The following is a 14,507-nucleotide window of genomic DNA, read 5'->3' on the forward strand; positions in this document are numbered from 1 at the left end:
AGCACCGTATACATCAAACCTTAAAACCATCTTTATTTCTCCCTAGCTATTTTAGATTATTAAAAAATCTTTCCTGTCCCCATTTCCTTTTTCCCTGTACTCTTCAGACCTCATTAGAAATGTTTATTCTGAAGAATGTAGGCTTTTGCCATATAGTCGAAACATATTGAACTTCTCTCCTTTAATCACCAATTAGCATTTTGGGTTTCTCTTTCTGTTGTATATGCAGTTTGCAAGCTAGACTCTCATTTCTCTGAAAAGAGGCTAAGCCCTTTCACACCAATCTCCATGGGGAAAATGAAAGTGGAACATTTCAGCTTCCCCCCTCCCTCTCGTTTGCAAAATATTTAAGATTTAAGCATCGGTCCATTAAAAAGGCATCATTTTATCACTCATAATCCTCCTTCCATGAGAAGTGAGTACATTCTGCACCTTCTTAACCAGAAACCACCTCACCAACAAAACTACATGTTCAGTTCTGGGTAATGAAGGGTCCTTCCGAGCAAGAGGATGAGCCTGACCTAAGGGCCTGAATGCTTTCCTAGAGAGCCAGCCGGGGTCCCAGCCGGCCGACTTGCCACGCCACATCCTCCCCTCTGAGGAGGCTCTGTCAGGTCAAACACAACGATGCTTCCAACTGACTGTGTCCCACCTTCCCTTTGCCCTATTTCCAATGCGGACTTACAGCCATGTCTCTATTCACACTCCAATTCACCAGATATCTCATAACTGTTTAAAGTAGATCTCATTTTGTCCCGGCTGGGACTGCATTCTAAAGCATACACATGTTCCTTTACACTGTCAGTCTGTTTTCTGTGCTTTGTCCATATAAGTTGAATTCTAAAAATGGATAAACCATTAAAGGGTACTTATGATTTTTATAAATGTGTGGATATTATTCACTGTACGACCAGGACGAGTAGTGCACTTGGATTACATAAATCATTTCTAATTGGAGGAGATGTTTTCAGGCATCCACTCCAGTGACCCTTTACCTTTGTCCTGGCTTCCTGTTCTCTTAAGCCTTACTCCTTTTTCTTATTGATGAAATACTATTACAATCTTTTCATAAACTTCCTGAATTTTTGCATAGCCAAAAATGTGTTTTGCCTTCATGCTTAATTGGCAGTGCGGCTAAGTAGAGAATTCTAAGTTCAAAGCCTTCTCTGCCCTTGCTGGCACTGTGAAGACACTGTTTCTTTATGTTCTTTTGTGTTCTACCACAAAGGGTTGCTAAACAAAATAGGATGCCACTATACTTCTTATACCTTGGCAAATAACTTGTTTCCTCTTCTCTATGGAAGCTTTAAAGTCTTCTCTTTGTCCTCAATGTACTAGAATTCAATTAGAATGTACTGAGCATACTATCATGACTTCTGTGACAGAAACCCATCTCAGACTATTCTGTTCTTAATGGAAACCCGAGGGGTAGTACATCAAACCTTATACATCAGACATGGCCACATGGATAGTTTAAACAGTGTTATGAGGTCCCAGGCTTTTTCTTCCCACCTCTCAGAGCTGGTCTCCTATATGTTGAACTCTTTGTCAGGGTCACACTCTCCTTAGAAATGGCTGCTTTCTGCTGCATGGTCCCTGGGTCCTTAAGCACTAGGGACCTCAGAAAGGTCAGGAGCCAATCTCTTACAGCTTCTGCATGGATCTTCTGAAAAGCATGAATTGGTCAGTTCTAGCACATGGCAAAGAGCTGTTATCAAAAGGAAAAAAAGCTGAACAGCTAAAGAGAAGTCTATTTATAATATACCTTACAGAAACACTAGCATGACTATGTAAAGATACATTTTATAATTATGTTTCCCAAAGCATTCTACCTAAAAGCAGATAAATAGGCGATGGCAAGAACAGGGCAATGGTTGGACAAATTGTTACATATCCATAAGATGGTAAAGAATGAGGCAAATCTATTTGTGATGACTTGGAAAGATACCCATGACATAACTAAATCAACAGAAGCCTAGCAGTGGGGTTTCTTTTCCTTCATTCTGCTTGGCACATACTGGAACTTTTTGATCTAACGAGTTATATTTCTTCTACCAAAGAATATTTTCTTCTATTGTATTTTAGCTCTGTCTTCTCTTCTCTTCTTTCTTATTATCTCTTTCTGTAACTCTCATTAGAATTATGTTGGATGCTTAGACATCTACTTACCTTAACATTACTTGCTGGTTTTCTGTCTGACTGTATAGTATGGACAGTTTCCTTGATTTTATCCTTAAGGACACCCACGTGGTCTTCTGTCCCATTTGATTTGTTATTTAGCCCATCCATTGATTTTTTTTAAATGTCAGCAATCTATTTTTTTGATTTCTGAAACTCTTGCCTGTTTTATTGAAGAAAGCTCTTTATTTACCCTCAGAACACTCATGTGAATTTTTTCTGCTCTTTGAATTACAGTTGACCCTTGAACATGGGTTTGAACTGCAATTTCACTTATACATAGATTTTCTTCAATAAATATATTGGAAAAAATTTTGGAAATTTGGAACAATATGGAAAACATTGTTTTTTCTGTAGCTTACTTTATTGTAAGAATACAGCATATAATACATATGACAAAAAATATGTGTTAATCGATGGTTTATGATATCAGTAAGGCTTCTAGTCAACGGTAGGCTGTTACTAGTTAAGTTTTGGGGAGTCAAAAGTTATATGCAGATTTTCAAGCCCCCAGCTTGTTCAAGAGTCAATTATATTTCTTTTTAATTTAGGTGAGTTGTTCCATTCATCTTGTTCTCTCATGGTTTCCTCTTGGTTTTCATCAAATATCTGCCAAACCTTGTTTGTCCATTCATATTTTTGAATACAGAGAGAGAGCATGGATTTACTTTAAAGCTATGGAAGTTTTCTTACACAAGCATCCCTCTTTTGAAAGGAAAGGCTGAGTACAGGTTCTAGGTAAGTGTGTGGGGCATAGGAGTATGTCAGTAGGCATGCGCCTGGCATATACTTGGACACGGGGCATGCAAACACCGTGGCAAAAATTGTGGCCACAATTACCAGAGGGATGGAATAGTTTGCTCTGTTTCCTTCCTGGGCATCTGCCTTTTTTGTTTTCCTTGCCAGGTCTGTTGTGGAGATCAGGATTTCTTGCATACACAGCCCTGCTTCATGTAAAGACTCCTATATTCTGTCCAGATATATTCTAAGACAAATAACTTTCTCTAGGAAAGCCCTTTAGCCTTAGCAGCTCAAGGGCAAAAGGCCTTTCCTATAAGCTGCTCTGATTATAAGGGCTGCAAGAAGTGGCCGAATGTCCAGGTTCTTAGAAACGCCGTTCCATGCAATGAACCACTCTGACGATAGCTCTGAGGCCCACTCTGGCTCTCTTTGTTGACACCATGCTTGAAGTTGCTCTGGACTGTGGTCTCTACTGAGCTTTCTCCATTAGTCTAATCACATCTGTTTTCTGTCTTCCACATATTCTTCAAAACTTCTGGCTACTGACCATACCATTACTTGTTCTCCTTAAAGTTGCATCCTTTTTAAAAATATTCTTTTCTACAATTTTAATGGATGGGAGAAGACATAGATACATATCATCAGTCTATGATTTTGAGCCAGAAGCCTCCAGATATCAATTAAAGCCTAAGATTGACATACATTAAAATGATTGATTGTGTTGGGTGATGGCTAATGTGAGAGAAACATTTTGATCTTAGAGGAAAGGAGGCTGGAATATCTTTTCAGAGTGGGGAGTGGGGTTTGAGTGTCACTATCAGGATGGTGAGTGTCCACAATCCATGACTTTGTAAGCTCCCATTTATAATCTATCCCACAGAAACACTAGCATGCCTACTTAAAGATACATAGTATAATTATGTTTCCCAAAGCATTCTACATACAAGCAAATAAATAGGTGATGGCATGAATAGGGCAATGGTTGGACAAATTACTACATATCCATAAAATGGCAAAGAATGAGGCGAATCTATTTGTGATGATTTGGAAAGTACTCTTCATATGTGACTACAAAAGCAAACTGCACAAGAGTATGTTTTTAATGATCCCAATTTAAAAAATAAAATAAAAACAGTATATTAATGATGTGCCTTGCTACTCTCTTAACATATCATAAAATGTTTCTAACATATTTCTTCTCTGTTCCTACTTCTTTTTTTAATTTGTAATCTCTGCATAAGCCAGACATAGTTAATGGTTATTGTCAATGAAAATCAAGCAGCAATAATGCATGAAATGCAAGATTTCCTTGAAAAAGAAAGTGTGGATAGAATATACTAACAAAAAAGTATTTTAAGTCATAGGTAAAATATTTTGGTTATTATAGAACATATTATTTCATATAATTTTCATATGCACACCTCCACATGTTTAGGTATGCAAATTTAATAGCTAGTGTTGAATACTTCATGCCACAATCTGAATTCATCTTCATTAAGGCAAAAATATTTTTCATCAAATAATTTCTATATGACAATTTGTTGATTTCACCTAGAATTTCTAATTGCACATCATGTATCCAGAGGTACTAAGTAATGCTCTCTCTCCTTGCCTTCCTATTTCTTCACAATCTTTTTCCTTTACTTGGATATTTTAGAGTAAAGAATAGCATAACCAGGACTGGCACATATTAGGTGAACAGCAAAACTTTTCACAGAAACAATAAAGTTTAGACTTGTTTGTAATTTCAAAAGTGACATTTGAATACATTCGTAACATCTAGAGTCACTTAAATAAGTTTTATTAATGAGTCAATCAAAGGCAAGCTTTATTTCTGTTAAAGTGTTTTTGATTTGTAGACTTTATTTTTTTTTCTCTCTTAGAATTTCCACTTCTCTGCTTACATTAATCATCTGTTCTTGTATGCTGTCTACTTTTTCCATTAGAGCCCCTGGCATATTAATCAGAGTTATGATTCACAGTTGGATAATTCCAACATTCCTGCCATATCTGAGTCTTATTTGGATGCTTGCTCTGTCTCTTCAAACTATGTTTTTTGCCTTATCGTATGCCTTGTAATTTTTGGTTCAGAGATGGACATGATGTACTGGGAAAAAGGAACTGTAATAAATGGGATGTGGTGGGGAGACACGGGATGGGGAAGAATTCTACAGTCCTGTGAGTAGATCTCTGTCCCTCACTGAGCCTGTACCCCAGAGCATGACCTTTACACATGCTTCTCCATCCCCACCTCACTTCTCTTAGTGAGAGAGGTAGGCAAGAAGGAGCTTCCCTTCCGCCAGGCAGGGTAGGCTTTGGGAAAACACTGCTCAGCTAGGCGCTGGTGAAACAGTTTTCTTGAGGGCAGGCCTTGTGAAGAAGCACAGAGTGCTCTGGCGAAATTCCAATGGTTACTTGTTCTCTCCCCCATGCTGGCAGCCCATGGGGACTTTTCCTGTCACGTGGAAGAGCCCGTGGGAAAGCCAGGTAGGGTTCCTGGAGGTAAAACACAACAGCATGGCAGCTGCCCTAAGACCAGGCCCCCAGGGTGTCTGTGACTCTCAAGCTCTGCTACACGGAGCTTCTGTCAATGAGTCACTGCTCAGTGAGGTTCTGCTGCTCTGGCATGGTTCACAGGTTTCTGCTCCAGTGTTGCTGCTCTGGTAAACTGTGATCCTCTGTATTCACCTGTCTCTCAAAAGCTGGGAGCAGTGGTTTGCCCTGGGTCCTCAGATCCCCGACAGATGTAAGAAGAGTTATTGATTTTCGGTTTGTGCAGCCATTTTCTTGTTGTGTGGAAAAGGGAGATGACTTCCAAGCTCCTTACATGTCAGACTCAGAAAAGGGGAACTTTATAACCCTTAATGCTAGAATCTTAATTGAAAGTGTCTATGATTTGGAAGTATCTATTTCTATTATGTATTTTAAGTATGACAAAGGGAGAAAATCTTAAACAAATTCATCCAATAAATTAGCAGCAGATCATAAGAAAAGTTAGAGTCTCTATCATATTAACACATCTTCTAATAGGGGCACTCATCTCCAATGGGATGCCCGGAAACTTTTCCTGGTCATTAGAAACCGGTGGTAACAAAGCCTTTAACTCTATATGGCTGTGGGGGTAAGAGGCAGAAGAGGGATCCTACTAATTGTTTGCCTCTATTAAGAGTAAATTACTAATAAGATTAACATCTGACTTCTAAAGTAGATAAAGAAGCTATTGAGAATGAAGGGCAGCTTTCAAATCATCCAGAATTAAACAAACATACACACATATATCCCAGAAGAAGAATACCGAAAATGGCTAACAAATACAAGAGATGCTCACCTTTACTATTAACAAAGGAAATGCAAATAAATCCTATTGGATGGCATGTGTAAAGGTCATGGTCCTGGGGTACAGGCTCAGTGAGGGACAGAGACCTACTCACAGGACCACAGAATGCTCCCCAACCCCACATCTCCTCACCACACCCCAAAGGCCTATTTATTGCAATTCCTTTTTCCCAGTATATCATGTCTGTCTTTGAAACAAAAATTACAAGGCATACAATAAGGCAAAAAACATAGTTTGAAGAGACAGAGCAAGTGATGGTAAGAAGGATGCTCCTATGTTTCTCATAAACCTGTTTACACTGCTGATATAAGATAAACAGGTTTAACCATTCTGGAAAGCAATACTGCAGGATTTACAGTATGTAAATTTGCTATAACCAGGCAGTCCAACACTGAATAAGTAACTCCAAAGACGTTCTGACACAGTAGAGTATGCCTTATGGAAGCTAGGACTGGAGCACTCGGTCTGCCACTGAGTAAATCAATGAATCCATCTGGTGGCAGCATGCCTGGAATATTATGCAGCTGTTAGAAGCAAACCAACTGGACCCCATGGATCAATATCAAAGTTAGTTTCAGGTAAATTAAGAAAGCAAATGAGAATCATAATATAAAAAACACAAAACAAGATGATACATTTTATGTGTGTCTTTAAGGATAGACACACTGGTGTCGATACCTATGTGGCATGGAGGGGGTGGAAAGCATTAAGAGGTGTCAAGGAGTAAAGGTAGAAAATGAACAAAAAGCAAGGGCGAGGCCTTACATGAGCAAACACACACACACACACACACACACACACAACACACACACACACACACACCTTCTCCAGAAGACACTACATTTCACCCAACTTCTCAGCTTCCCCTAGACCTCCCAACTCAAAGCAGATGAGGACCCTGCCCCTAATTCTTTGTCTTTTACCTCTTAGTTTTTCCGTCATGCCCCATGTCTACCTAGCAGGTTCTCAACCAATTGTGAGTTGGTTCACTATTGAGCAATTAGGTTTGTTTTTAAAGCCAGGATTTTAGTAATCCTCAGTGTCCATTTCCTCATTTCACCAATTGGGGCTGTTGTGTGATTTCACAAGTGACACTTAAATACACTCGAAGTGGTTTGGGGCACCGAGAGGAAATTTTATGATCCTTGGTACTAAATGCTAACTTGAATGTGTCTGTAATTTGGAAGTATGCATCCCTATTATAATATATATATGTGAGAAAAGGATAGGAGAAAGTCTTGCTTATACAAATAAATCCAGTAAATTAGGGACAGGCCATTAATGAGAAGTTAGGATGTCTGACTCTCAGACTAGCTCCTCTGCTAAGAGGGTGAAGCCCATCTGAGTAGGATGATCAAGAGCTGCTCATAGCTCAGAACCCATTTCAGGCAGGCGGGAACAGACCACGAACCCCCCAAGCCCCAGGTCCATGAGCTTTTCTCCTTCCTCGCTGGGCATATTTGCACTGATTCCAACAGATCAGGTGTTTCCCACAATGGTCTCTTTCTTGTAAGTAAAGGTACACAGCGCTCTCATGCTGGCAGGTAATTTTCAAAAGGAGATACTGCAAACTCACCCGAAAAAATACAGTCAAGGGTACAAAAAATGAGGGACCTTGTGTATGTGCGGTGACGGGGCAGGGAGGTGGAAAGGGTTCCACATTTCCAGATTTCTCACATGAAATCCAAAAAGGCAGGAGAACTTCCCTTGCAAATACTTTTCCACAACTGAATATAGGCTTCTGTGTTGAAAATCTAACATGATACAGTCCTATTTCCCTGAACCAAAACCCCAACCTCCTTCATTTATTAATCACATTTTGCCATCACTGTACCACTAAAAAATTTAATTAGTTCTCACTGACAAAAGACTTAAAGGAGAGAAAGAAAAGGCTCATGAATGGCCTCCCCAAAAATGTAAAATAGTTCCAGAAGAGTGAATTAAAATGCTCATTTTAGTTTCACCAAGGTCTACATCTCCTGAGGCACTTTCTCTGATCTTTTATTTAGAGGAAAAAAATACCCAGCTGTCCACCTGTACTTTCTGCTTCACGCATTTAGCCCCAAAGTATGAGGAAACAGGAAAGTATTTCTAAAGAAAAAGCCCAAATATAAGGGATGAGGAAAAAAATTAGAATTGATGTGAGTTTTGCAGGAGGTTGAAAATGGTGTCATTTAGAGCAGCTCTGGCTATACAGATTACATGGGTCTACCTCTGATCTTTCATAAAGGATTGGAATTTGTATTGATAGAAAAGGCTTCCAGCTGTAAGAAAACAAAAGTAGCAACAATAAACAACACTGATCTCTTTTCTCACAGAAGCACTATTCATGGACAAAGGAATTGAAGTGGAAAAATAACTTCAGATTTCAATCTACTCTACAGAGTGATTCACACAAACATACACAGAAATGGGCTTAAATGATACTCACCCCAGCCAAGTACAATGAGCCCTGGGTAATGGCACATCTCCCAGGTTGAAGAGTGACGTCCTACACTTAGCAATAACCCAGAGGGGTCACAGGAGGAGCAGCTAATCTAACAAGTCCACTTAACCACCTCTGCCAAAAGAGATTCTGAACATACTTAAAGGTCTCCAAGTAAGACGGTAAAGTCACACCCAGAAACACATTTCAAAGCTTCATAGCCTACACTAGCAGGAAGTGATTTCATGTAGGTGACTTAAATCTCCCACCCTAGAGATTCAGCCTGCTGCTCCTCTTTTTGACTTCAGAGGATAACTGCTGATCCTGCTTCAGTGACAAGCTCTTCCCTTTCCAGAAATGCATTATCAAATTGCTCTCTGGATGAGCCGCTGTTCCGGTGGACCTTTGCTTCTAGGTCTCCCACAACACGCCAAATGCTTTGGTGGCCCCTCAGGAAACCCTCCATGTCATGAAAATAAGTCACGTGCAGGGAAAGCAAAGAGATCCTTCATTTTGCCTGGAAGGAGGCTAGAAGAAGCCCATTACTGGGCCTCTGAGAAGTCCAGGTGTGGGAGACACAGAGCAACTCTGGAAAGGACACTGGAAAAGGCAGTGATTACTCACTAAGCATTTATCCTAAGGACATTTCCTAAAGTTAGCATTTACTTAGTAAAGGGTACTGACATTTATCTACAAGGACGTTCACTGCAGCCCTGTTTATAATAGGGAAAATCTAGAAGCAACCTAAAAGTCCAGCATTTAGGGAGTAATTGTTAAAAATGATAGGTACATGTGTGGAATAGTATTCATCCATGAAAAGTAATGCTGTTCGATGGATATTAACCCAGAAATCTTTTTATGATATGGTACATGGCTACAATACTGCAGATACATAGTGTTCTAATTTGTGTTGAGTTGTGTAGGCATTTGTGTGTGTGTCTAAAAATACTGGTCTAGAAAAATACATATCAAGATCCTCCCAGGGGTTATTGCCAGGTAATAGGATTGTGAGACTTGCCATTCTATTTTTTACCTATGAATATTTTCTGACTTTTCTCACAATAAGCATATATTGCTTTTGGAGTGGAAAAAAAATCTAATAGTTATTTTATCTTTGGAAAACTCACTTAGTGAAGATAATTTGCAACTTTGTACAGAACTAAGTAAGTAGGAAGTTGTAATAGTCTAGACAACAAAGAAATTAGGGTCTAGGCACAGGGACATTCCAAAATGCAGCACATGCCTGAGACACAGCAAAGGAAAAGTTTAATTAGGGTTGTGAATCCATGTTTTCTCTTCTGTCCTGCGTGACTTCCCTAAAGCAGCTGACACCCCCTCGAGAATGCTCGTCCCTCTCCTTCTTACCCTCGATCCATCCCTGCATTTTTCGGCACCCACCACTCTACACGTTGCCCTAGGCTGACCTCCCATTACTCAGTACCTGTACCTTCCCCAAGCTCTCATCTGGCCTGGAGAATTAAATCTCCAAGCTCCAGGAGTCCGACAGCTCCATTCTCCTCCACAGGTCTCAAACCAACCTCCTTGCCCGTCCTGACCAGCTGCTCCTTTCCTGGGGTGCCTTCTCTCCATCCAGTGGCTTTATGCACCCAAATTGGGCCTCTCAGGTGTACTTCTAACTCTTCCTTCTGTTATTCTTCAAGCAACTGAGGACAAGCTGAGTCATGTCTACCGCCTGAACACCTCTGCGATCTGTTGTCTACTCTTTTCTTTCTCCAGCCTCAACCAGTCCCAATCCATCCCTAACATGCTTCTGAGATACTTCTTCCCCCAGCTCAGAACATAAGTTTATTACCTCATTCCAGTGCCCACCCGACTTGCAAGGTAAAGTCCAAACTGCTTTCCACTACACACAGGGCCCTTTATAATCTAGTTCCGACCTACCTTTCCAGTCTTAACACTCCCCAGCACCACCACCACCACCACCACGCCCCACCACACGCGCACACACACACACTCTAAACCCACCGAGTTTTACCAAGTCCCCAACATGAAATGCAGGCCATATGCTCATGTCACTGCAGCCCATGCCTACTGCCCAGACACTTTGCCCTCTCCTCTACCTAGCACCTATTTCTTAGCACTCCTCAAACACTTTTTTCCCTAGTATTTAATGCCCACTTCCCACTCCAGTCACTTTTCCTACCAGGCTGTCACGACATCATGCACATTCCTATTTTCTACGGCTTATACCCCCCATTCCCGTGCTCCCCTCTCCCCAACTGAAACTCTGAACAGAGTCCCTGCCCAAGTTCTCTGTTGAAGCCCTGAAAGCTTAACAGCCATTTCCCCCGTCTCTCCTGCAACGAGGGATGCCCATGTGATGCAGCCTGGCCACTGAGACATCAGTGCAAAACTGCTGTGGAATCACTGCATGATTTTGTGATTTCTTGGTACAAGAAAGCACAGCTGATCCTCCCTCTTCCTCTCACCTGGCACTCAGACATAATCTCTGGAGCTGCAGAAGCTGTCTTGCCAACATGAGGGAAAAGCCAAGAGAATTACAGAGATGGCAGCCCTGACATCGTGGAGCGCCTGGACAATACCAGCAGCCACCAGTCTGCACACTCATTAGTTGAGAAAGATCAACCCCAGTTTTTTAACTGTTTTTCACACTGTCTGTTGTGTGCTTCATTCCTCACTGATATTTGTATGAGCAAATTAATGTAGCAACAACTATTGGGGACCTACCGGTCTTCTGACACTATGCTGAATACTTGTGTGTGTGTTGCTTTAATCTTTAGGCATCATCGTTTCTATTTGCAGAACTGAAGACTGATGTACTGAAACATTAAGTAATTTCCGAAACATCACACACAGCTATGAAGTTTCTGACACAGTATTCCAACTTAGAGCTGTGCAGTTAAAAGCTTGCTCTTTGCTCCACTTTTGAAGACCGATGCAATGAGGCTAGACCAAGGGAAGAGCTGTCGAAGACAACATGGGTTTGCGAGCCCAGTAAATTAGAAAAACCGTATCAGCTGAATCCATTTTCCAGTCGACCAATGGGCTGGTAGTGTGGAACAGAGTAGAAAGCCTCGCTAACATTGGTTAATAGATGGATTCCTTCCAAGTTGCCTTCACAAGGACCATCAATCCTGCCACTCTTTGTCACAGGAGACTGGATTGTCCTCTCTCAAAATGGTTACTGCCCAGTGCTCCACCTTCTTCAAGATGCTTGCGGATTCATTCACAAAGGAGACCCACGTTCAGAGAAAGGCTGGGGAAAGGTTGTTCAAAGCATCTGTCAGTTGTTAAAAGCACACCACGTGAAAGAAGATGCCTCTGGTCAGAAGTGTGGATCCCATGCTTGGGATCAGGAATGCTCTTCAAACAAGTAGGAAAACATCTCCATAGTATGAGTTAAGGGTCAGGAAATGTGTGATATAATTGAGGCTAGAGATGTGAGATCAAAATAAAAAATACTCACTATGTTGCTCTTAGTCTGATGGACACCATACCGTGGAAGAAAGGGGAAGAGCTGTAATACCATGACTGTAAGTCCAGGAATAGTTTTTAAACAAGACTGATTATTTCCTGTGGAAGCACTGGTATCTTGAGGACCTCACATTATTCTACAATAATCCTGAAAAAGAAGGGTGAGCACTTATCTGTCCAAAGTGTGACACCTTCCCCACCCCATTTATCAATACTTAAAAATGTTTATAATACACTCGGCCACCAACTTTGAAATTATGTGATTCTTGTGGAAAATTTTATATGGGATTAGGTTCACATTATTTTAAATTTTACTCAAAGTGAAGTAATACTGACTTTTGTCATGAAACTTCACAAAGGCATAATTTCAGTTCTCATAAAATGTGACTGTTCCCAGGCAGGACAAGTTCTGGCAGCTGAATCTCAAATAGAGATGGTCGCTTCTCTGCCAAGATCCCCCTACTCCTAGAGAACTTACTGTATTTGGGAAGCAGCTAGCCCTTGAGGGATCACAACTGCCAGCCTCCTTCGACTAGTCAGAGTCCAAGAGTTTGGGACAGGTTCTCTCTGACAGAACGTAAGTGGCGTTGCCATTTCCACGCTCTTATCCCTTCCTCAGACTGGATGCAAGTGATCATTTGACCTCCAGGGATGGCAGACCATGAGATGGAGGAGGGTGGATCCCTGACTCACTGCATGAAGAAAAACCACCACCGACCAGAAAACATACATGTAGGACTGACATGAGTGAGAAATAAGGTTTTATTATGTTTGACACATTATACATCTTTAGTTCTTTTCTTTTTTTAAGAGCAATTCAGCCTCTTCTAACGAATACAAATTCCATGGAGGAGAGTTACATGAAAGATTTGAGTCAATAAAACCAGTCAGGATACTTAAGGAAAAGAGGAAAAGAAAATCTAGATACAAGTAATCGCACCCTTTGGTAGAATTTTAAAAATTGACCAGTATCTCATGTAATTTTAGAGTAATGATACCAAAATAAAAATAATAAAAAAATTGACCAGTATCATGCCTGCTTTGGCAGCACATATACTAAAATTGGAATGATACAGAGAAGATTAGCATGGCCTCTGCACAAGGATGATACACAAATTCGTGAAGCATTCCATATTTTTGACTCTGTGCCATCTTACTACACTGATGAACAGTGACTTCAGTGGGGTATGGGGGGACTTGATAATATGGGTTAATGTAGTAACCACAGTTTTTTCATGTGAAACCTTCACAAGAGTGTATATATCAATGATACCTTAGGAAAGTAATAATAATAAATAAATAAATAAAAATTTAAAAAAGAAGAGAGAAGAATAAAGTTGTTTCTAGAACATGTAAAAAAGAAAAAAAATTGACTAGTATCCACTATAATGCCCAGCTAGTGTATCTGACAGGTGCTATTAATAGTAAGAAAAAAAAAAACTGAGCCCATCAGATATATGCCAAGTTTTGTATCTCTGTTTCTGTGAAAAAGTCTCAGTCAGTTTTGGCCTCCATAAGTTTACAAAGGATCTTTGCTGAAGTTTCTATCTCTATGCAAATGAAAATAAGGACAGGTAGTAATCTAAAGAATCTTTTCAAGTAAATGGCAATAGGAACCCACCTCCCAGATTCTCACCTCTTGGTACTCACATCCCTGTGTTGTCTGCTGCCACACTGAACCAGGCTGACATGTGTGAACAACTGGGCACTGCAAACATGACAGAGTGTGACTTCCCAGGCTAGATAATCAAGACACTGAAGCTTCCACCACCCTCCCTCTTAGATCACTTGCTCTGGAACCAGCTGACATGCTGTAAAGATAGTCAAGCAGCCTTATGGAGGGATTCAAATGGCAAGGAATTCAAGCCTCCTACCATCAACCAGCACTACCCTGGCAGTCACAGGGCTGGGATGTATCAGAGGCTGATCATGCAGCCTCGGTCAAGCCTTCAGATTACTGCAGCCCTCGCTGGCATCCGGGTGCCATGATTTCAAGACGGTCCCTCATCTAGAACCACCCAGACTAAGTTGTCTGAATTCCTGACCTACAAAAACTGTGTGAAATAATAAACGTTTATTGTTTTTTGAGCAGCTATGTTTGGGGGTAATTTGTTATGCAGCAGTTAGTGTTATACAACTAATTCACTAGCTTGCTTTTTATATATATGGACAGAGAGAGAAAGAATGGGAGGGGAGGAAGGAAAAGGGTAGGAGGGAAGGAGAGAACCTGAGGCTGTCTATGTTTAATCTTTTTAATGCTTTCTGGAAACAGGAGAATAGATTGTGCCAGACATCATATAAGTATTATATTTTCTTCAACCTTGTCACATGATGGAATTGGTTCTACCTATATTAAAGGCTTTTTTTTTA

The 14,507-nt window shown here is 40.6% G+C and overlaps 1 protein-coding gene and 1 non-coding gene across 13 annotated transcripts in view; one reads left to right on the forward strand and one right to left on the reverse strand.

The window, feature by feature from the left end:
- RBMS3 (RNA binding motif single stranded interacting protein 3) overlaps positions 1-14,507 on the reverse strand; it is a 1,308,700-nt gene that overhangs the window by 1,261,490 nt on the left and 32,703 nt on the right. The gene's annotated exons all lie outside the window — the stretch shown is intronic.
- LOC118912773 (U6 spliceosomal RNA) lies at positions 13,174-13,276 on the forward strand. The gene has a single exon (XR_005024909.1). It is a non-coding gene; the product is annotated as a U6 spliceosomal RNA (small nuclear RNA).

The sequence above is a fragment of the Manis pentadactyla genome, chromosome 14 (assembly GCF_030020395.1).
Source record: "Manis pentadactyla isolate mManPen7 chromosome 14, mManPen7.hap1, whole genome shotgun sequence".
NCBI classification, from domain to species: Eukaryota; Metazoa; Chordata; class Mammalia; order Pholidota; family Manidae; genus Manis; species Manis pentadactyla.